Source organism: Vidua chalybeata, chromosome 25, assembly GCF_026979565.1.
Source record: "Vidua chalybeata isolate OUT-0048 chromosome 25, bVidCha1 merged haplotype, whole genome shotgun sequence".
NCBI lineage: Eukaryota > Metazoa > Chordata > Aves > Passeriformes > Viduidae > Vidua > Vidua chalybeata.
Window position 1 is genome coordinate 491225 of NC_071554.1, and position 22584 is coordinate 513808.

Genomic DNA, 22584 nt, shown 5'->3' on the forward strand with positions numbered 1-22584 from the left:
GTGGGCTGGAATGTGCGTCCCCAGCACGTGATGAATTTACAACGTGCCAACGAGTGGATTTATTCCAACCCCACTGTCAGTGAATTAATCACAGCAGCCACGGGAAGGCTGGAGGTGCAGGTGGGGAGACGTGCCCGGAGAGGGGGGTGGTGGGGGCACACGGGGGCATCACAGGGACGGTCCTGCCTCTGGTTGTGTTGAGCTGCGATGAGCTCCGGGGCTGCCACATCCCCTCCAGGCCTGCCCTGGGGAGAGATTTAAACTTCAGCTTCCAATTCCACGTGCCATTTCCAAACAGAGGTCCGGGGGCCGCCAGCTACCACCTGGGCTGGTGCTCTGCAGACAAGGGAGCCCTGGAAACCGTAGGTGAGTGCAGTTTTTCCATGCATATGTATATAGGAGCAGAGTCAGCTGCCAAAGTAAATACAACCCTTCCCTTTCCAAAAATGTCCTCCAGGAATTGTAAAGGATCCTGGAGCAAGAATTCTGTCTCAGATCCTTTTTGCTTTCTACTGGGGGAAGTGTATAAACTCGCTCCGATTCAGGCCGAGCAAAGGCAACGTGAGAGTGTTTTTTTATGGCATGCACCAAAGGTGCTGGGAGCCGGAGCCACCATGTGTACCCCGGGCAGGGCTCACGCAGGAAAACAATCCCAGTAAAGAGCTTTACAGCCACCGAGGAATGTGGAACCTCCACCAGCCCGGCCGAGCCTTGCAAAGCTAATTGCTTTGGGATTTGCTCTTTGGGGGGGTTGAGTCTCCATGGTTGCTGCCTCAAAGGGTCCCAGCTGCCCTTGCGGTTCATTAGGATGCTGAGCGGGGAACTGGAGATGCTTTTAGGAGGCTGCAGCGGTTGTGGGGTAAGGGAAGGAGCCCTGCGGTTCCCAGCTGCAGCCCTGCCTTCTCCCGTTACAGCCGGGGACCCTTCCTGCCCCGGCGGGGTCCGCGATGGGAGCTGGAGGTGGCAGTGGTGGCCCACAGCTGCTGAGCCGGGCACTGTCCCTGTCCCCAGCGGGACTGGTTCCCTTCAATCTGACCCAGTGGGACCCATCCCAGGCTGATTCCTCAGGAAGAAACGCAGGGATGTTTTCTGAGGCCGATGCAGCCTCGTGGCTCCCGGGGCGAGGGCTGCAGTGGCTGATGGTGGCGTGGTGCTGCAGCCGCGGCCACCGCAGCCCGTCCCTCCAGGCCCCGTCTGCTCGCGTGTTTTCTTAACTGATCTTTTCTTGCTCATTTAAGTGACTTTGGAAAATGGGATTTTGGCTCTTAAATCGTTCAGGGGCTTTTGAAAATTTGACTCTAAATACTTTCCGAAGTGCATTTGTATGAAGTAATTCTCTCCAACCTCCCACAGTGGTAGTCAGATTGCATTTAATCCATCACTGAATGTTCCCGAAGGCTGGGATCTGGCACCACGCTCCACACGGAGCCGTGGCTCGCCCCGCACTGTGCCGACACCGCTGCTCCCTGCCCGGTGTCCTCCTGCCCGGGCCACCTCTCACCTGCACGTCGCAGCTGGCACAGCCAGGGCGATGCCCCCAGCCCCTTGTCACCCCGTGCCAGTACCCTGAGCGGGCACAGCAGCACACCCCAGCTCTGCCCGGCGCTGCCAGCCCAGCTCCTGGCCCCCTCCCACCCCCATGGCACATTTTCCCACTGAGCACCAAGGGCTGGTTTTCTGAGCGCAATTATCCATCTTTGTGGAAACATGGAAACGATATTCCAACGCACGGGGCTGATTAGATTATGTCCGTGACCCACCGAAATTAAGTTAAGGCATTTTTCAGCCCCAGATTGAATTATGTCTCCTCCCTCTCTCTTGTTCCTCCTGTGCGGAGCAGCTGGATGGCTGGGACGGGGATTTTGGGAAGCAGTGAGCAGGGATTTTGGGAAGCAGTGAGAATCTCCTGGGATTTGGGCCCCTGAGGTCCCAGCAGTACCCAGGGCTGCTGTGGCACCAGAGCTCTCAGTGTGGCCCTGGCAGGGCCAGCGCAGTGCCGGGGACACCGTGGAGCCCTGGCACAGCTGTGGGTGCAGAGCTGCCAGGAGATACAGGCAGCAGAGCCACTAAATCCCACTCTAAGCCTGGCTTCCCTCTCCTGCTGGGAAGGAGAGCCATCAGCAGTGGCTCAGCACAGTGCTGAGAGGTATCAGCTCTTTAGCTCACATAAATAAATTTTAAGTAGGATGAGTTACTCAGAGTTGTGGCACTGGGTGAGTTGGGATGTTGTTCTCCTTCCTTGCTCAGCTTGGGATTGCTGCAGCCTCGGGCTGCGAGATGTGAGCTCACACCTGGAGATCTTTTGGGCTGGAATAGAGTTAATTTCATAGAATTTTTCCCAACAGCTGAGGAAAAAAAAATCTATGAAATGAAAAAAGAGGGAAAAAAAAGAAATCTCACCACTGGTACAGAGCTGGGTTTTGCCTCTAGTATAAGAATATTGATGGGTCAGGTGTTGCTTGGTAATGTTTACTCAAGTCCTACATATTTTTCAGTTCTTTGTTCTCTGCCAGTGAGCAGGTGCACCAGCACCCAAACCAGAGGATCAGGGGGCTGCAGTCAGAAGCAGCTGTAACTCCACAAGATATAAAAGAAAAGAAAGAACTCAGTGAGGGGTTCAAAGACTCCAGAGCAAAAATGACCCCAAATACTGCTGGGCAGCAGGAAGAAGCCTGTGCATGGCCAGGAGCAGCCAGAGTGGCACAGCACAGCCAAGGTGGCATGGCCAGGGTGGCACGGCTGCACCCCAGGCTCCATCCCGGGGAGGGGACAGGCCTGGGGAGGAAGGAGCCAGCACAGGAGCGATGACAGGCAGCAGAGGCCGGCACGGAGCGAGGCTGCAGCCGATGGTTTGCTCTGTGGGACAGAGGAATGTCTGTGCTAGCAAATGAGCCTCTGAGCAGAGGAAATGCTTTGCCAGTGAGAGCTCTGGTTAAACAAGGCAGGTTCATTTCTGCGGGAGCTGCCGTGCCAGTGGAGGCCCCTCCATGCTCTGCCCTGTGCCCGGGCGCTGCAGGTGGGACAAGGGCGTGGGCAGGAGAGCAGATTCTGCCAGAGCACTGTGGCCGTGGTGCCGAGGCGGTGGCAGAGCCGTGGCTGCCAGCAGCCATCCTGCTGGCTCCCCGAGCAGTCACCACGTGCCGGGGCTCAGCCGGGCTCAGCCCTGGCCTGGAGCAGCCTTGGGGCTGCTCTGCGCTGCTCGCCCTGGGCTGCGGTGGGGACTGCGGTGAAGGACCAGCTGCGGGTGGACCCCCAGCCCTGCCTGCTCAGTGCACGGAGGGGACCCCAGCCCCATCCGCCCGCGCAGGGCACAGCACATCAGCATTCCTGGGAGCAGGGTCCGGCCCCACGGCGGCTGCTCTCCGGGGGAAGGCATTGAGGGGGGATTAGCTGTCTGACGCCCCCCTTGCTCAGGCGCTTAATACAGAAAACAAACACCCTTGTGCACCCAGCGGCCTCCATCCCGACGGGCTTTCTCCGTGCCCGTTGCCTGAGCAACCCTAATCTGCCTCCCGGGGCACACCCGGGGCCCTGCACCCCCGCGCACCCCGGCAGCTGCGGCAGCGCCGGCGGTGTCCCGGCTGCGCCTGGCACGCGGCTGCCAGCGGGACGCCGCGGCTCCTCCGCCCTGGGCACGGGCAGCACACGGTGCCCGGGAAAGGCAGGAGGTGGGGGCCGCCGGCACCCCGATCTCCTGGGTTTAGGGCGCCTCTGTCCCGGTGTGTGATTTAAAACCGTGCCGAGACACGAGGCAGCAGGACCCGGCTGCACTGGCACCACGTTTCCGAACTGTTCTGCCCAGGGCAACAGGATTTTCAGGGCGGCAGAGCTGGCCCACCGCAGAAGTGGGGGAGCATCTCCTGCTGCGCCCCTTTGTCCACAAAGGGCATTGGGTGAGCATGGGGGTAGCTCCAGCCCTGGGCTGCCGTACGGGCCAAGAAGGGGAAAGAAGGTTGGACCCCATTGCACCCCGTGCCAGGGGCAGGCAGCGCCCAGTCCCGGGGGCTCTGCAGACGGAGGGGGCTCTTTTCCCACCCTGTGGCTGCTATTGCTGGCGTCAGCATCCCCGGGGCACAGGGCATCCCTGCAGGATGGGTCTGGGGGGCGCCGTGCGTGCCCACGGGCCCCCTGTCCCGCGTGGGGTGGCGAGGAGGGGCCGGGGGGGCGGGGGCAGGGGCCGCGCTCTCGGGGGGTGCGGTGCGCGCAGTCTCCCTCCTGCGCCGGAGGAACGAGCAGCGCGGCCGGGCTGGGACCGCCGAGGGGAGAGAGGAAAAAAAGAGGGAAAAGAGAGAAATCTCAGCAGCCGCTCCGGCGCGGCCCCGCTCCGCACCCCCCGCACCTTTGGTCCCGCTCCGCATCCCCCGCACCCCTGATCCCGCTCCGCATCCCTCTCTCCGGCATCCCCCCGGCCCCGCTCCGCATCCCCCCGCACCTCCCGCGCCCCCGGCCCCGCTCCGCCCTCCCGCCCGCCCCGCTCCGCCCCGCGGGGTGCCCGGCCCGACCCGGCCCGGCCCGCCGCTCCCGCCAGCGGCCGCCCGTGCCCGCCGCTCCGCTCCGCTCCGCCGCGCCGACGGGAGGTGAGGTAAGGTCCGCGCCGGGATGGGGTCAGGGCTCCGCCGCTCCCGGTGCCGCTCCTGGTCCCGCTCGCCCGCGCGTCCCGCGGGCTGCGCCGGGCTCGGGCAGGAGTTGATCCCGTGGATTTCCCAGTCACGAGTCCCGCTGTTCTGGTGCCTTTTCCCCGAGGAACACCGCAGGACTCTCCAACCATCCCTCTTCGGGCAGGTCTGAGCCCGCTTTCCTCTACTTTACCTTTTCTCATCCTTTCTCCCTCCTCTGACCCACCTCAGTCACGTCCCGTTCCCAGCGAATCCTCCCCAGAGCCTCTGCCGTCTCCCAGTGCCCAGCCCCTTCTTTCTGCTGTTAGGAAATGTTTGTGAGAACAAAAGTGTTTTGGGGAAAGTGCCGTGACCTTTGGGACAGCCACTGCTGGCACTCGCTGCTCCAGCCCTGCCTGGAGTCTTGTCTCCTCCCGCAGCTCCGACATCTGCACCCGGGCACCGGCACCATTCCCGGGTACTGGCACTGCGGTGCCTTCCACAAAAGCCTTGGGAAACACCAGGTGCTTATTTTTTTAAGAGTGTTGCTGTTAACTGGCTCCTGAGCTACCAGGTTCTCCAGCTTTGAACATTCCCAATAAGCCAGGAAAGATCCCCCCTGTACGGTAGCCCCAGGCCAGGCAATAACCTACCGGAGATATTTCTCATCTATGGGCAGCTTTGCTATAAGGAACATGTTTAATAAATCATAAGGCCGGTGAATTCCTGGGATTTTTATTGCTTCTGTAAAAATGCAGTTTTGATCCGTCTGCGAGGGATATTGGGAAACAAAGCGGCTCCTTTCAGAGCCGGATCCTGCGAATTTAGGACACAGATCTGGCAGCAGGGCTGGTGGCTGCAAGCCCCCTGGGCAGGGGCAATGCCATTGTGGGGCACAGGGGCTGTCCTGTCCCTGCTCTTTTAGGAACCAATGTGACCCAGGTGCCTGAAGCCCCATCTTGGCTTTCCTCACTCCTCTGGGGCTCTGGACACAACCGTGTGTGTGGAGCCGAGGCAGCGATGCCAGGGGAAATATCACAGCTGGAAGCGCAGCGGGGCTGCACCAGGCTTCCAGCTACATTTTTCCTCCTTGCCCTGTTGCCCAAAGGGAAAAGAAGAAGCAAAACCCGAAGTGCTAAAAAATGGGAGAGGCTCTTGCAGGAAGACTCGCCTGGTTTCCGTCAGCCCAGCTGACCCGATCTCCCAGCAGTGGGGATTGTCCCAGCTCCCAGACTGGGCAGAGGAATGGCAATAAAGCAATTTTCTTTGCCTGTTCCAATCTGAAAACTGGGGTTTAGAAGCAGGAGCAGAGCCAAAACGCAAACAGCACACAGAGATGTGAATCCAGCAGCTGTCAGGGGCTCATTGGGATTTCGGAAACCACGAGTGCCGTGGCCAGGGCAGTTGGCTGTGGGTTGAAATAGGTGGTGGAGTCTCTGCCCCACTGCACTGGGCCAAACTGAGAGGCCAGGCTGCCCTTGTCCAAGGAGGCAGCAGTTTGGTGATCGGGATTTGTCCCGTCTCCTGCCATGCCTTTGTTTTAGGCTGTGCAGAGCCCGGCCACAGAGGCGGGGAGGGAGCGTTTCTTTGTACAGGGAAGCATTTAAATTCTTTGCAGTGATTCATATATTCCATTCATATGAAACACAGTCCTGCCGAGTGTGAATGGGGACTGCGGGGGGATTTTTTTAAGGCAATAAGCCCTAGAAGTGTCAAAAGTTATTCACACCTTGGTGAAATCAAGGATATTTCTGTCCGTGGCTCTTGGCAGGGGCTCAGCACAGCTCGCCTTGCGTTGGGTTTTTGGTTTCCCACTTGGATACGGAGCAGGGGGAGCATAGGGGCAGCGCTCCCATTCCCTGTGCCCAGTGCTGGAAGATTTCCTGGTGCCAGAGGGGCCCGGCATGGGCTGTGCCCGGGAGCTGTGGCTCAGACTCCCCGGGCTCACACGCCCAGAAAGCCCCAGGGCTGGTGTGCGGCCAGCTCTCGGTGAGCCCATGGCTGGGCAAGGTGCTGTCCCTCGAGTGATGGTCACCAAGGCTGTGGCCATAGCTACAGACCAGCTGTCCCTATTGGGGCAGAGCCTGCCCTGCTTGCCCTCAGCACAGGGCACAGGAACAGCCCAGAGAGGGGCCCTTTTGGGGGGTCCTGGGACCTTGGTGAGGGGCTCCTGGGGTCAGGCATGACCCTGGGGTCACTCACCTACTCTGGGGGGCTGCCAAGTCCCTGTTGAGGAGCGTTAGTTTGGAGGGAATCAAGTGGAGTGGCTGTGGGCCAAGATATGGGGGCATCACCCCGATGCCACAAGGCGCCCCGGGTGTGGGGGCAGCACCCGCGGGGAGCTCTCGCCTCTGCCGGCCGCTCCAGGGTGCTTTGAACCACTGTAAATCCTCTCCGAGGGAACTGGGAAGACAGTTTTATGGCAGATTAGCAGGGTGTTGTTTTCAGTGCTGATCCATCATGGGACACCGGCGCTGCGTGGTGCATCCAAGAGCTCGGCTGCTGGCGGGCGGTGCAGCCTCTCTCTCCCGGGAAGGTGGAGGTGAAACCGCCGGGTTTTAGTGCTCTGTCTGCGCTCTGGGTCTGCGATGTGAGGGACAAAACCTCCTCCACGGGCACTGGGCACCATGGCCGGCAGTAGCTGGGCTCCTCACACCCTGCTACAAGGGCGGATGAAGGGGATTTGGGCAGTGGCACCTGCAAAAGGCATTAACCCGGTGGGGAGGGCGTGGGGCCGGTCCCGTCTGTCCCCACACACCCCTCTGTCATTGTCTCCTATTTCATCTTGTCCACAGCTCAGGAAGGAGCAGAGTTTCCATTCCTCTGCGCTAAAGAAAAATATCTGTGACAATAAAATCTCATAGTTCAGAAAAGGGAGGGATGAGAAGACACCAAATTGCATTTGTCTTCTCTCAGTTTCTCAATCCCACGTTTTTCCCTCTGGGAGAGGGTGCAGGCCATCGACTCTGTTGGGCACGTGCTAGACTCTGAGCATCCCCAGTCCCCCATGCACTTTGTCACAGCTAATTAGAGAGGGTAATTAACTGCCTTAACAAAGGCGGGGTGAGGGAGGGGGGACATTGACACATGCCCGTTCCCTCTTTTGCACTCAGGGGCTCCCTGTGCTGGACATCTGGGGAGCAGGGCAGGGTGCTGCTGGAACATGGCTGTGTCCTGCAATAATCCAGTGGGATTGGGACCCTCAGGGTGGCTGGTGAGGCAGGGGTGACACCCCACACCGCCAGCCCCTCAGCTCTCCCCTTCTGCTCAGGGCTCAGCTGCACGTTGCTTCCCTGCGTTGGCGACTTGGACGCCGGCACAGACATAATAAACCGCTTTTCCTTTTCCCCCTGTCACCGGAGCCGTTCCTGAGTCACATCCCTGGCTGCCTGGCTCTTCCCCAGGGCTGTCTGCTCTGGCTGCATAACCCTGTGCATCGGCTGCAGACTTCAAAGCAGTGGGATCCATCCTGGCCGGGAAGGGCTGGAGGGATGGCAGCGCTCCGGGAAACATCTGCACGGGGCCGGGGGGGCAGGGGCTGGCGTGGCTGGTGGGATGTGATGCTCTGCTCCCCAAAAGCCTGGCTCACCCCTGGGCATTGCTTGTCTGCCCCAAAGAGCTCCAGGAGCTGGACTCTTCACCAAAGCCGCATCCTGCCTCATTCTCCCATGTTCTCACAGGAGCATCCCAGGAGCAGGGACCCCACAGCTCCTAATGGCTGCTGCCCCACTGCAGTGCTCCCGAGCTTGGCTGGGGGATGCAGGTGGGAGATGGGTCCTAAAAAGTACCAAAGGTGGCAGTGTGAGGGTGTCTGCTGTCCCCTCAGCCCAGTGCTCCCATGGCCTCTGGCCCCAGTGTCAGCCGAGTTCATGGAGCAAAGCTCCAGCTCACAGGCAGCAAGTGCAGCCAAAATCTGCAGAGTCTGGTCTCTGTGACCTTCCCTGGGGCTGAGCCCATCCCGCTGGCCCATCTGGAGATGTTTGTCCTCAGAGGCTCTTCCAGGCGCCTCCATCCAGGACAGGGCTTGGCAGGGAGCACCAAGGAGGAGGACAACGACTTCAGTGTCCACCTGCTGTGGATGCAGTGGCCGATGCAATGCCTTGCCCAGCTTGGCTTGTTTGGCGCCAAAACCCTGAGTCCTTATTTCTTGCAGCACTCCCAGCCCAAGTTCTGCCTTCCCCGGGCAGGATGTGGCCCCAGAAATTGCCCCAAACCAGCAGATTTCTGCAAACCTGCTGCACGCTGGAGCAGCCTGGCAATGCTGGACCCCTGGGACCTTGCAGTGCTCCCGTGCCTGCCCCACAGAGCTCTGGCTGTCGCTGAGAGCCTCTTTATTGTTCTGGAGGAGGGTTTTGTTTCACTGCTGCCTTCCAAGTTCCCAGGGATCTAAATTCTAAAGCAGGGTCTTGTAAAGAGCCCTGTCCAGATGGGCGAGATGATATTGCCGTATCAGATGAGAACTATCCCTGTCTTTATCCACAGACAATGCAGCAGTGGGAGCAAACAAGGATAGAGCCTTTCTTCAGAGGCACATTAGCCAAATAAGAGCCTTCACTTTGTTTTGTGCCGAAACCTAAGGCCCTTGAGGCCAGACCACCTCAGGGAACTGCCCCCACCCCTGCAGCCACATGAGGATTTGCCCCTTTCCCCATGCCCATTTTCCTGGCAGGGCGGGGCAGCAGGTCCTGCCCATCTCATTGCTGGGGTGTTCCCTGTCTTGTCCCCACTGTCAGGGCGGTGTCCATGCCCCCAGGGCTGGGAAGGTCTCAGCAGTGCTGCAGGGATTGGGCAGCACTCAGGCCTCTTCTGTCCTTGGATACCACAGAAGGTGGAAGAGGCTTTGGCTGTGCCGAAGTTGAACCCACTGTGGGATAGCTGAACCCACTCAGACAAGACTCAGGGCAGCCGAGGCTGCTCTGTGCACTCGCTTGTGGTGATGCACAAACCCTGTGGCCAATTCACCTGCTTTCAGATTTCATTACAAAACCCAGAATTCAGCCCAGGTTTGTTTTAAGAAGTTACTGGAGGCTGAGAGAGCCTGGGACTGATTTATGGGCTTCCCATCAAAATCATGTGGTTTCACCACGAAACTTGGAAGCTCTGGCTGCATTTTTCCTTTGGAGATTTTGGCTTCACTCCAGGGCCGGGAGTGTGAAAACAGGGTGTGCATCGGGGCTGGAGCGTTCGGGTGCTGCGACTGAGATGGAGGAGATATGGCTCAGCACGAGGAGAATATTTAATGTCAGGACAACACAGCCATCGTTCTCAGGGAAGCACCGATAAGGCGGCGGGAGGCTTGGCACGGCACAGAGCTGCAGCAGGTCCTTTGCTCTCACTGTAGCTTTCATTTCAGCACTCAACACTTATCACCCTCACATCCTGCTCCGTGTCAGTGCCCGGAGCAGCATCTCCTGAGCTGCTGTGCCCAGGCAGCCTGGGAAGTTCCACTGCCCTCCCTGAAGCTCTGCTCTGGACTCACAGGGTGAGCTGCTGGTGCCCACCGGGGTTAAATATGTGGGCTTTTGCCAGAGAAGCATATTTCCAGCCTCAAACATGCATTGTCAACGATTGCAGAAAGGTATTTCTCACTGCTCCATGTACTGTGAGCCAGCGGACAAGAACAAGACGACTTTTATTGCTATTTCTTCATATTTCCTGATATTGCCAGTCTGGCACTCACAACCCACAGGCAGATCCTGACCTGGGCCTGGGTTTGGATTACAGCAGCGATACCTTTGTCTTTGCTTTGCCTTTAATTTCAGATGCTTTGGGCCCTGTAGGGCTGAGCTGATAACCCTGGAGGGCAGAGCTCACAGACCCAGGGAGGGCAGCTTGGGTCAAGGGCAGACCCCAAACCAAGCCCATGCCCAGGCACACAGAATCATTAAGATTGGAAAAGCCCTTCAAGACCACCAAGTCCAACCTTCAACCAAATACCCCACGCCCACTAAGGCACGCTGTGAAGTGCCACGTCTGTTTTTTGAACATTTTCAGGATTCTGCCTCCATCACATCCCTGGGGAGCCTGTTCCACAGTTGGACCCGGGCCAACCCCCTGCCCCTCACAGCAGCTCAAGGACCCCAAAGCCCAGTGACTGCCGTGGGCCCACAGACCCCTGAGGGTCACGTTGTGGGGGTCTCAGCCTCTGGCTCACGGCAGTGCATGAACAGAGGAAAAGAGCTTTGTGTTACGTAAATAACAAGGTCAAGCCCCGCGAGCTGCTCCTGCTGCGCGCGTCCTGCCGAGCATCCCCCGGCGCGGGGGCCAGCGGGACAGCGGAGTCGCTTCAGGGCTTGGGTGCCTTTATGGTTTCAATTTAATGGCTTTTTAAAGTCAAGATGAAAGGGAGAGCCGGGCAGGGCCGCAGCAGTTCCCCTGTCTGCATCCGAAGGAAGCTGGTGGGGCCGCGCCGAGCACCAGTGGCTCCGTGCCCGCTTCCCGATGCTCCGCTTGCTCCTTCCCACCGCCGGCACGGACACGTCCGCACCACGAACAGACGCTGTCCCTGCCAGCGCTGCGCCGTGCTGGGAACTGCCAGCTCATGTGGCAGGGTGAGATGACCCCTCAAGGCCTGGCGTGGGACACTCAGGTGTCCGGCACTGCTCCGACAGCACGGTTGGTGCTGATGGTCTCTTCCATTACACCTCCCATAGCCACTCGTTAAACACCACACGTGATGTGGTCATTGCCAACCATCAGCTACGGGCCAGGACAAGACCCCAGCGCTCCTCAAGCAGTCATAAATTGAGCTGTATGAGGAGCCTGTAATTATTTTACGCCAAGCCTGGTATTTTCCTCCCCCCAGGGAGGCACTAGAGCGAACAAGAGCAGGCCTGTGCCAAACCATGCCCGGGCAGTGCTTTTATGAAATCTTGGGTTCGTCAGAATTAATTTCATTTAAAACATTCTTCTCGTTTTTCATAAAGCACAGCAAATCCGCGGTACTTAGGGCAGGAATGCAGCCAGAGCGCTGCCGGGCAGGCGGCGAATTACCCGCGGCAGATGGGCCGTGACGGCGGGGTCGCCCACGGTCCGGAGCTGCGCCGGCCTCGCTTCCTGGGGGCATCCAGCTGGGAGGAGATGCTGGAGAAACAGCCAGGCATGGAGCTCCAGCAGTCCCATCCCGTCCTGTGCTCCCAGGGGATGTGGGAGCCCAGGTGTTTTGTCCCCAAAGCTCCGTGAAGGGTGTGGCTGTGGCCGTGACCGTTCCCATCCCAGCGCTGTCCCTGCACGTGTGGGATGGGGGCATCACACACCGTCTGCTTGAGTCCCCTGGCTGGTAGCAGCTGGCCCAGGGGTGGAACCTGGTCCAAAACCAGAGCAAAACTGCTCAGGTTGTCAATAATTCAAGTGATTTTTGGGGCTGGGGATACCTGACTGTGGCTGGGGGCAGAAGCAGTGTGGGAACAAGGGCTGGGAGCTGGTGCTCCTGCCTTGCACGAGAAGGTGTGAAGACCAGAGCTGTGGGAGAAACAAACCTCTGCCCACTACTGCTGGGACATGGCAGGGGTAGCTTCCCGAAGGTGGGATCTCTGCAGGGCTGCTGCTGGAGGGCTCTTGGCTTGGGAGGGAACTTAGTCCCTGGGGTCCAATCCCAACAGGAGAAATAGCTCAGAAATCCCATCATTTTGGAGACCTGGCCCATTGGGAAGGGCTGAAGCTCCCCTCCCTTCCATCTTCCCCTTCTTGCAGCCTCCCAGGACAGGACCCAGGTGAGCACCTCAGCTACTGCGTCCTCCTAGGATGCAAACAGGAGCTCGTGACCTTGGGTGACCCCGGGGCAATGAGAGGAGACACGGGACATCCCTGTGGGAGCTGGAAACCAGAGGGAGCCAATGGGTCCATCCAGCTGGTCCCGCTGCAGGCTGGGATCATCCCTGCCATGCTGGGAACCTTGTTTGCTCCAAACTTCCACCTCCTGCCAGGCCAGTGGGCTCCAGCCTGCCAGGAAGCTGGCGGGGGTGAGTAGGGGGATTCGAGGGTTTAGCTCATCTTTCATCCTGCTTGCAGGGAAATCCACGGCTTCGTCTTCCCTGTTCCTGCACGAGCCCTGCCCACTCCCTCCGTGTGTGCGCTGCTAACTGGGATGGACTGGGAGATGGAACAGCACTGGGGTCTGCGCCATGGCCAGAGCCCTCCGAGTACCAGCCAGCTCAGTTTTGGCTGGAGGGCACTCCAGAGGAGTGGTCAGCAGCTCCAGCACCGCGTGGCACAGCCGGGTGCCCGGCTGATGGCGTTTGCCAGCTGCAGGGCCGGGTTGATCCGCGTCACTCCGCAGTTTGCCGCGGAGCGTGAGAGCACAGGGCTGGGTGTGCTGCTTATTTTGGTTAAATTGAGTTTTCTCTGGGAGATTGGGGGCGCGGGGGGCCTCCAGACAAGGGGCTTTTGTGAGCTGAGCTGCAAGCCGATCCCCTTTTGTGGTTTTGCTTTTTTGGATGATACAATTTGTTATTCCAAGAACTACCCAGCAAATGGACCCCATTAGCCGAGTCCCCAGAGCAGCTGGAGCTGGAGCTGGCGCTTGCAGTGCCTTTGTCTGCATCCACCTTGGGCCCACGAGGAGCGCTGGGGCCATGGCACTGCTTTGCCCCTGGATGGTGCCTGGGGGAGATGGTGGGGCAGGAGCTGCTGTCTCTCCTTGCTGGCTGTGCTGACAGGGATTAGCCTGGGCTGGGACCAGCAGGGAGCACTGGGTTTGTTGAATTCCCTGTCACACTCATGTCCCTGGCACACACTGACAATAACCCAGTTGTTGCCACGCTGCTGGGGGCTGGAGCCCGTGCTGGGGCAATCCATGCAGGGACAGCCCTTTTAGCCCCTCACACAGGGCTGCACCTCACCCTCGTGCCTGATGCGAGCTGTGGGAATTCACATCCCTCTCTACCTTTGGGCACGAGCAGCATCCCCTGCCCTGGGGGCAGCGTTTGGGATCCCCCTGGCATCCCCCCACCTGCTCCAAAGGGCCCCTGCACAGCCAGCACACAAAGGGCAGCTGCGTGAATGCCGTGGCAGCCTGTGCTGCTGGAGCCCGGCCCCGGGGCCGTGGTGCCGGGCCGCGGCCACCTCCAGCCGGAGCATCCTCGGCCCGCTCGGCGCTGCCTCCCGCTGTGCAGGGATGCTGCTGGCTCTGTTTGTCTTGGCTCCGATGGGCTTTTTCCTGCATGTGAGAAGCTGGAGCTGCGCAGGAGCCAGTGGGTTTGTAAATAAAAGCGTCGGACGCCTCTCCGGGTGGTGCTGAAAGCTCCTGAATTAGCCCCACCGCCCGCGTGTGGCTGCTGCGTTCGGGACCCGCTTCCCGACCCCGTCCTGGCCGCTCTTGCACAACATCCCCTGCGTCCCCCTCCCCAGCCCCACTCGCACCCAGCCCTCCTGAAGTGCTGGGGCACGCTGCCCTGGCCAGCTGGGATGTATCCCTGCTCCCACCGACCTCCTAACGGGACATGTTCCCCAGACCTGGCTGCCCCACAGCGAGCAGGGCTGTCCAGGAGCGGGCAGCAGACACCAGCCGTGCCCGGAGATGAGTTTGCCGCAGGGGCTGGGCGCCGGAGCATCCCGAGGGCACGGTGTGTGCTGGCACGGCACAGAGGGCTCAGTGGCTGCCGCCAAGAGCCCTTTGGCCATCTCCGATTGGAGAGGAACCACTTCACCTCCCGCACTGCCCGGCCGCACACCGTGTCGGCGCTGGGCTGGTGCGGGCAGGAGCGGCCGGAGGCCGTGGGACACTGGCCTCGCACGGAATTTGCTTTCCATTGGCTCATCAGGGCCATGGTCCGGCCCTGGCAGAGCCCAGCGGGGGCCGTGGGAAGGGGCAGCCCCAAGTTCCCAACAAAAGGAGCCCGCAGTGGGCAGGAGACAGTGCCGGGAGCCAAGTGCAGGGGCAGGACCGGTCCAGGGCTCCTCTCGCCGCTGCCCGCAGTGCGCCGGGGGACGGAGGCGGCCGCAGCCCCCAGTGCCTCCCTCGGGGGCAAAGGGCAGCACAGATGGGGGGTTCCTGGCGCCCAGCCCCGACCACAGCCCTCCTCCCACCGCGCCCCCGCCATTCCACCCAGGGCCTGACATTTCAACGTGCCGAGCCTTCGGAAAACAGCATTTTAATGCTCTTGCTGTAAGAGCGGTGGAAAATGTCCGTGGGCTGGTGCAGGAAGGCTCCCTGGAGCTGGCCGCGCCGTGGGCGTGCCGGGCGCTGGCTGAGCCCTGCCAGGGCTGCTGGGGTGGGGTGGGATCCTGTGGAGCCCCACGTCTCTCTGAGGCACCCCTGCAATCGCAGCCAGCTCTGCCCATCCCGGTGATTTCTGTAGCAGGAGTGAGGCTGGTGCTGCCTGTCCCAGGTGGGTTCTGCAGCCACGCGAGGCATGGAGGGGCTGTCACCTCACTGTCCCCAGGCATTACCTCCTGCCATCCCTGCCTCCAGAGCTTTTCCCTGTGCTCTTCCCACACCAACTCCAGGCTGAAGGCTGAAGTCTTCCTTGGGCATCTTTTCTCTTCTGTTTTTTGGGTTTTTTTTTTATGATTGTCCTCTAGAAAAATGGGCTGAATAGGTCGATATAATTTTATCCCCATGTATCATTGCTCAGAAATGCCAGGCCAGCGTGGCAGTGTGGCACCTGCAGCAGATGCCCAGTGCCTGCCCAAACTGGGGCTGACATGTGCCCGCCACTTCCTAGAAGGCAACAACATGCCCCAGGTTGGGTCTGATCCCCGGATCAGGTTTGATCCCCAGGTTTGGGTCTATTCCCAGCTCTGGCTCTGTTCCCAGGATCTGGGCCTGCAACTAACATGGGGAAATGATTGGCAAAACACTTGGGGTCCCTTGGGCTCAGTGACCGTGCCAGCCCCCTTCTGAGCACCTTGGCAGCCTCCTGGCACCTGTGCCCAGACAAGGGGGTGCCCCCTTGCCAAGGCAGGGGGTCCTGGCCGGGCTCAGCAGCGTGCCACTGGCAGGGGGACACCCTCTGGGCAGTGGGTCCCGAGTGAAGACTGAGGGAGGTTCCCACATGACACAGCCTGGAGGAGAACTCGGAGTGAGCTGAGTGCTTTTCCAGCTCCAAGCCTAAACAAAAGGTTTTGTAATAAGTGTCTCCCTGTCCCCGGGTTCAGGGTCCGGCTTTGTGCCCTGGTGCTTCCGAATGGGAACATTTGAATGCACCAGATGGGAGCACAGGGGTGCAAAATCAGGGACTGACCCTGAGGGACCAGACTTCATCCCGTTCTCAGTCCCCTGGGACACTGCAGGGACAGGGAGACAGCCCTGAGTGCCACTGGCTGCGTGTCCATCCAGGGCCAGCATCTCTAACAGAAACAAATGAGTCCTACTGAGAAAATATTCCATATATTCTGCACTGCTTTCCACCGGTGCTGGAGCTCCAAGTCCCCAGCTGTGCTTGGCAAAGGGTCAATGGTAACAGCGACGCCCAAGGCAGATGCTCTGGAGCCATGAAGGTCACCAGCTCCTCTGGGCCTTTCTTAGCCAGTTCCCAGCACTGCCCCAGCTTCTCCTTTCTCCATCCTGGGTCCAGAAGTGGTTCTTCCTCTGGGATGATCTGGGACACATGAAATCCATACCACTTCCCTCTGGGCTGCCCTGTCCAGGCCTGGTTGCTCTGCAGGTGCTGCGTGCCCTGGGCAGAGCTGCCCGATGGTGTCACACTGGGAGGAGAGGAGCAGTGGGACATGGACACAATTTTGGGTGCAGGGGTCCAGGTAAGGGGTGTGGTCTGGAACCCTTTGAAGCAAAATCAATGGGATGCTTGATTGAACTGGAAATTTGGAGCCTGGAAAGGAGAGTGTGGCTTTGGGTCATGGCAAAGCGATGTTGGAAGAGGGTTAACGACGGAGATGGTGCACATGGGGACACTGGGTGGCACCTCATGGTCCCCAGGACATGTCACCCCCTGTCCGAGAGTAGTGCTGTCCTGTGGGACGCTGCTGCCTCTGCACGGGGTCCTGGGGCATGGGGGTTTGGCATAATCCTCAGGAAAGCAGGGCCGCTGGAATTCCCTGTGAGGCTGTTGACGGCAAGACAAAAGAAATGTGGAAATTAAAAAAAAAAAAAAAAAAAAAAAAAAAAAAAAAAAAAAAAGTAGAAATTTCAAATTGAAAAATCAAAGCAGCTGATTCAGCAATGGTGAAACATCTTGTGACAGCATCAGGCAAATTATTTCCAAACAAAATTCTGGGAAAAAAAATCAGCTTGATTTTGCACAACCCACAAGTGTCCCAGTGGAAAGGCACATGGGGGTTGTTCATTGGGATGGGGGCGTGGAGCCCCACAGTGCTGTGGGGCCCCAGGAGCGCAGCCTGGCAGACAAGATGCCCCCTAAAATGGGGATTACAGGGCACAGGGGAAATCTGAAATCCATCCAGGAGCACGAGGCTGTGCCAGACGGGAGCGTGGGATACGGGAGTGTCTTGTCAGAGTTTCCACTGAACACCTCGGGCTGGCTGGGGTCTCGCATCAGCTCACAGAAATTAAATTAAATTAAATAACATAAATACTGCCTGAAACGTGCACTCCATCCCCTTCCCTGGGTGTGGAAATGGGGAAGCAGCTGCGCATGGCTGCCGTGCCAGGAGCGCTCCTTTGTGGTGCATGGCCTTGGGGGATGGGGATGGGGGTGGGGGTGGGGGTGAGGATGAGGAGGGGATGGCTATAGAATGAGGGGGATGGCGAGGGGATGGGGAAGCCGATGCTGGCGCGGGGCCGCGATTTCCCGAGGCGAAGGCAGGACCGAGGCACCGCCCCGGCAGGTAACCCCATCCCCCAGCGCCGCCCGCCAGGGAGGGACGCAGCCGAGGCTCCCGCTCCTGAAATTTATTTTAATGTAAACCTAGCTGTAAGGCAGCTTTTTCTCATTTTTAAACTATTTCATATCAATCCTTGGCCTGACATTTGTTTTCTTTGAGTGCGGTGGGGAGCGCGGTCGGCATTGCTGAGGATATCTCCTCTGGAATCTTGGCAGAGGCGGCTCCCTATCTTTGAAGAAACGGCAAATGCGAAACAGAAGACCGATATTAGAGGAGCATAAACAATATTTTTTTCCCCCCGTTAACCCCAGGAGCGGCGCAGGGGCCGGCTCGGCGACACGGCGGCGGGGGGACAGTGACCCTCCCCGGCACCGCTCCGGGCAGGTCCCGGCACCCGCGGCCACGCCGTTGTCCCCAAGGGCTGCGACCGACCCGGCGGGACAGAGAGCGGTGGCGACCGGGGACTGGCCACGCCGGGAGGGCTTGCAGTGGTTGGGGAGGAGCTGGTGCAGCCGGGGGTGCCCCAACCAGGCTCTTGCCCTGCTGGGGCTCAGGAGCCGAGCTCTGGAGTCTTCCCCGAGGAAATGCAGCTCCGAGGGCGAAGCGGGTCTCACCGGGTGATTTGTCAGAGGGGTTTTGTGGAGGATGTGCGGGAGCGGGGGCAGGGACAAGCAGCGGTGCTGGCACCGGCCAGGCTCACCTGGGGGGTTGCTAAAAAGCTGTAAGAGGAGAGGAAATGGAGATCAAAGGACCCAGCAAAAGCAAGGAGACAGAATTTCGAACTCTGACGTTAAAATAAAATCACTGTTAGGATAAGCATTGCAAGACAGGTTCCTGTCTGAGCAGCTGGGGATGTTCCTGGTGTTTGAGACAGGAGGGGATGCTTTCACAGCAATTCACACATCTGCTGTCACACCTGGGCAGGTGCTGAGGGAGGAGTGGAGAGCTCAGGTGGGAAAACCACAGGGTGGGGACACGGTGGCGGGGATGCTGTGCCAGGGACTGAGCTGCTGACCTGTAGCACCAGCTGTCCTGGGGCGCTGGGAGCCAGCTCGGGAGCTCCATGCTGTCCCAGTGCTCTGGAGGACAGGTGCTGCTGCTGAGGCTCCTTGTTGCACCCGGGGCCACCGTGGGCTCCCCAGGAGCTGTTGTGGGCTCGCACCGCATCTCCCTTAGCAGGGATCCCCTTCCCGTGGGATGGGTGGGCAGGGCTGGAACAGCCACAGCGTTGCTGCCCCACATGTCCCGACCTGCAGCCCCCCAAAGGGAGCTGCCCTGAGCACCCTGCCCCAGAAGGATCATTATAATGAAGCCAGTGACCCCAGCACGAGGCTGGAAGTTTAAATGTCTGCGGTTGATGGCCTCTTGCCTGCAAATTCCCTGAGATGGGAATCGCTCTCCGCGGGTCCCTCCAGGCTTAGCAGATTGCTTTGCAAAACACTTGTTGCCTTAGAAAACATTATTTCTGCACAGGAGCAAGGTGGGTCTGACCTGCAGACCTCGGGAAAACTCCAACTGCTTCCCACTGCTCCCACCAGCACTTACCTGTCCCTGGGGCAGGGCTGGCCCGGCCAGCACAGGCTCCTTGGAGAGTGATGCCCAATGCCCCGGCAGCTCCCTGGGGCTCGCAGCCCCTGTCCTTCCCTGCTCCACATCCCACACCAGGATCCGGGATCATGGCATGGGCCTGGCTTCACAGAGCAGTTTGGACCCTGCACAGCCCCTGTGCAGTCCCCTGGAAAGGGATTCCAACCGAGGGGATGGAACCCTCCAACAGCCTCAGCACCCTCATCCCTCCTGCAGCCCAGCTTGGCTGCTGCTCTGCTCCTCCAGCCCTCAGGGACAGCGTCAGAGCTGCCCCCGGGCAGGCCACCATCCCACTGGGAAGAGGAGGAGGAGGAGGAGAGGGGAAGACGAAGGGAAGAAAAAAATTGAATCCCCACAAAAATGTCTTCATAACAGGAAACGTCTCATAAAATACCTGTGGTTTGGCATGTGTGATTCGACTGGTCAAACTATGCACCTGGCAGGGAACCCTGCTATTAATGCTGCAGCTCTGGTATTTTGGTGGAGTGGAGGCTGGCGGGGGGGTGGGACCGGGGATTTGGGGTGCAGAAACCCTCCGCTGGGGCCACAGCAAGGGGGGACACGTCCCTTGGGTCTCACTCACCTCCGTGGGCGACCTCCCAGCTGTATATGGGTGAGAGAACTGCAGCGCCCCAGGGATGCAGGCTGAACCTTGCCCCAGGCAGGAGCCTGGTGTTCCTGCAGCTCCGAGCCAGGGTTTTCCACCCAGACCCGTGCCAGTGCCGACCCGGGGGTGTCCGCCTGGCTCTTGGGTGCCCACCCTTTCTCAGGGACGGCCTCAGCCCCACGCACACCCCGGGCAGCGACCGCCGGGGCTCCGCCGCGCTCCCGAGGAGTTTTGACAGCTGGAGGTGAGGGATTAAGCCCTGAGCCGTGACCTGCGGCGGCGCTCCCGGCGCACACGCCCGGGGTCACTAATCCGCTTGAGCTGAGCCCTGACCCGGCGGCCGCGGGATCAAGCGGTGGCACCGCCCCTGGTGATGGCATCGCTGCGGGACCCCCGGGTCCCCGGCTCCAGGCAGCGTGAGCCATGGGCAGCTTGCACCCATGGCCGTGCCGTGCCATGCCGTGCTCTGTCATGCTGTGCCATGCCATGCCATGCTGTGCCATGCCATGCCGTGCCTATCCCGCTCCGTTCAGGGCCAGGCGCGGGCACTGTGAGGGGGAGCAGGTCCCTGCAGATGGGGTGGGGTGTTTTTTCTTCGTCAAGGAAAATGTTTTCTTGTTCCCTGGGCTGCTGGCGGGCGAGGCTCCGGCTCCGGCTCCGGCTCCGGCAGCGCGTACAGCAGCCTTGGACGGGATCAGGTGTCGTGCAGTTAAGGACAGGCTGGTGCCAAGTCTCCCCCGCGCTCCGGCGCTGCTCAGCCGAGCTGCTCCCCGATGCCTTTGGCTTTCGCAGCCCGGCCTGCGGAAACAACGTGCTGTTCTGCCTCTTCGTAGCTCACTTTTCGTTTTTGACTCGGTTTATTATTATTTTTAAAGCATGTGTAGCGCAAAGCAAATCATCGACCTCCCGCTGGACCCGGGCCAGCCCCGTGTTGGGCTTGGAAATCCTCCCTGCTTTATTTTTTATTGTAAATGACCGGAGGATGGAGCGGCTCGATGGGACACGGCGGCGGCCAAGCCGCCTGCTCCAGCCCACCCACACGCGCCGGCTGCTCCTGGTGCTTCCCTTTCCCTGCGTCCCCACGCCCCGGGCCAGTGCGAGGTGCTTCCCACGGCTCCCCCCCAGCCCGGGGCCAGCTTCTGCCACGGCTTCCAGAGGTGGTGGCTGTGCCTTGTGATCCCAGAGCACAGGCTGGGCATGGGGAAGAGGATGGGGATAGCAATGGGCACGGGGACAGGGATCAGGATGGGATGAGGCTCAGTGAGCCTGGGCATGCAGTTGAAGTGCATCAAATTCCCCGTCCTGCCTCATCCTTGACCCCTCTGTGGGGCTGGCGTAGCCCTGGGATGGATGTGGGGCCGGAGCCGGGGTGAGTGCCAGAGAGCACATGCTGTGCCCCAAACTGACCACGCTCTGACTGCCGGGTTTAAACAAGTTCCCCGTTGTGCCGACCTTCAGTCACAATGGCAGATCCCCCGTGGATCACATGTATTGACTTAAAAAATAATTAGCCTCAAAGGGAGCAGGCGCGGGGCCGGCCAGGCCCTTCATTAATATTGAAGTAACAGGGGCCATAAATCAGCTGCAGCTCAGCCAACAGCCCTGGCCGTGTCCGTGGGGAAGCAGGGCCGTGGTGTTCACGGGAACATTGCCCAGTCCACAGGCATGGGAGTGCTGACATGGGCTCTGTGGGGAGAGTGGGACAGTGCGGGGGGCAGCAGCCCTCTTCCACTGGGAATGGCCAGGAGCACGCCAGGAACACACTGGGAGCTCACCCGGCTGCCCAGCACAAGCCACGAGCGGTTCCGGAGCGACAGAGGCAGCACGGGCTGGTTGTTTTCCTGCAAGAACAAGGTGACATTTCTTGTCTCTTTTCTCATGGTTTAAGTGTGAGATTTTTTCCCTGTTCCCAGTGCTTTCATGGCGTGCCAAGGGTTTTTAACACGTCTGCTCGCCGCCTGCCAGGGGAGCCGACACTCGCACCGTCAGCGTGGCGGCGGCGGCTCTGAAGCCGTGCCAGGGGTCTCGCTGCTGGGTCGGGGCCCTGCTCCCCACAAAGCAGAGCAGTGAGGGGCTGCTGGGCCCCATCCTGCTCCAGCATCCCCAGAGAACAGCATGGACCCCTCAAGTGCTGCCCCTGTACGAACCCTCCTGGCTCAGCAGCTCCTGCTGGGCTTGGCTTTGCGTCAAGGGATGGTTTTGGTCGTACTGGAGTGTGCCGGGGGGGCTGCAGCTGCAGCTGCAGCAGTGCCCAGTCTGCTGGCTGCAGTGCCCAGGCAGAGTGGAGTGAGCCAGGAGGGGCTACAACTGGGACCCCCAAATCATCTCCCCTGCTCCAAGTGCGAAAAAAAAAAATGAATCTCATGGGATTTCTGTTGGCCATACAAGAGCAGGTTCTTGACCCCAGGCCCCGGGAGGACAGGCAGGTGGCCCACAGGAGGATGGGCAGGTGAGCCCTGTCTGTCTGTAGCCACCCCATGCACATGATGGATCTGCCACCAGTCACGACCTGCCAGGCGAGATGGGAGCGTCGAGTGGCTGCTCCGTGTGATTAATTATCAGTTCATAACACAGGAGATTTCAAGCATGAAAGAGCCTCTCCACAAGCACGTTGTGCACACTTTATCCATCATATGAGACTCCAGATGTTTCCATTTTATTGTTATTAAATCACTGCCTGGAGAGCGCGGGTAGCAGGAGGCCTCCTGCCCCAGTGCCGGGCACGGCCGGGGGGGACAGCACAGCACCAGAGACCCCTTTGCTGAGGGACCTGGGGGGCTCAGGCCAGACTCCCCCTGTTCCTCTGCAGAGACTGGGGCAGCTGGAATGACCCGGCTGGATCAAGGGGGTGACAGAGGACACAGAGCAGGGAACTCAGTTTCACATCCAATACACAATGAAACCGTGGTCAGATTCCCTTCTCCTCCCTCTCTCTTCCCTCTGGCTCTGTTTTCCCTGCATCCCACATCTCTCTGAGAGCTGCGGTCTCACAGAAGGAGGATGCAGTGCCCAGCAGCAAGGGGCTGAACCACCCCGGGGTGCTGCTCCCGC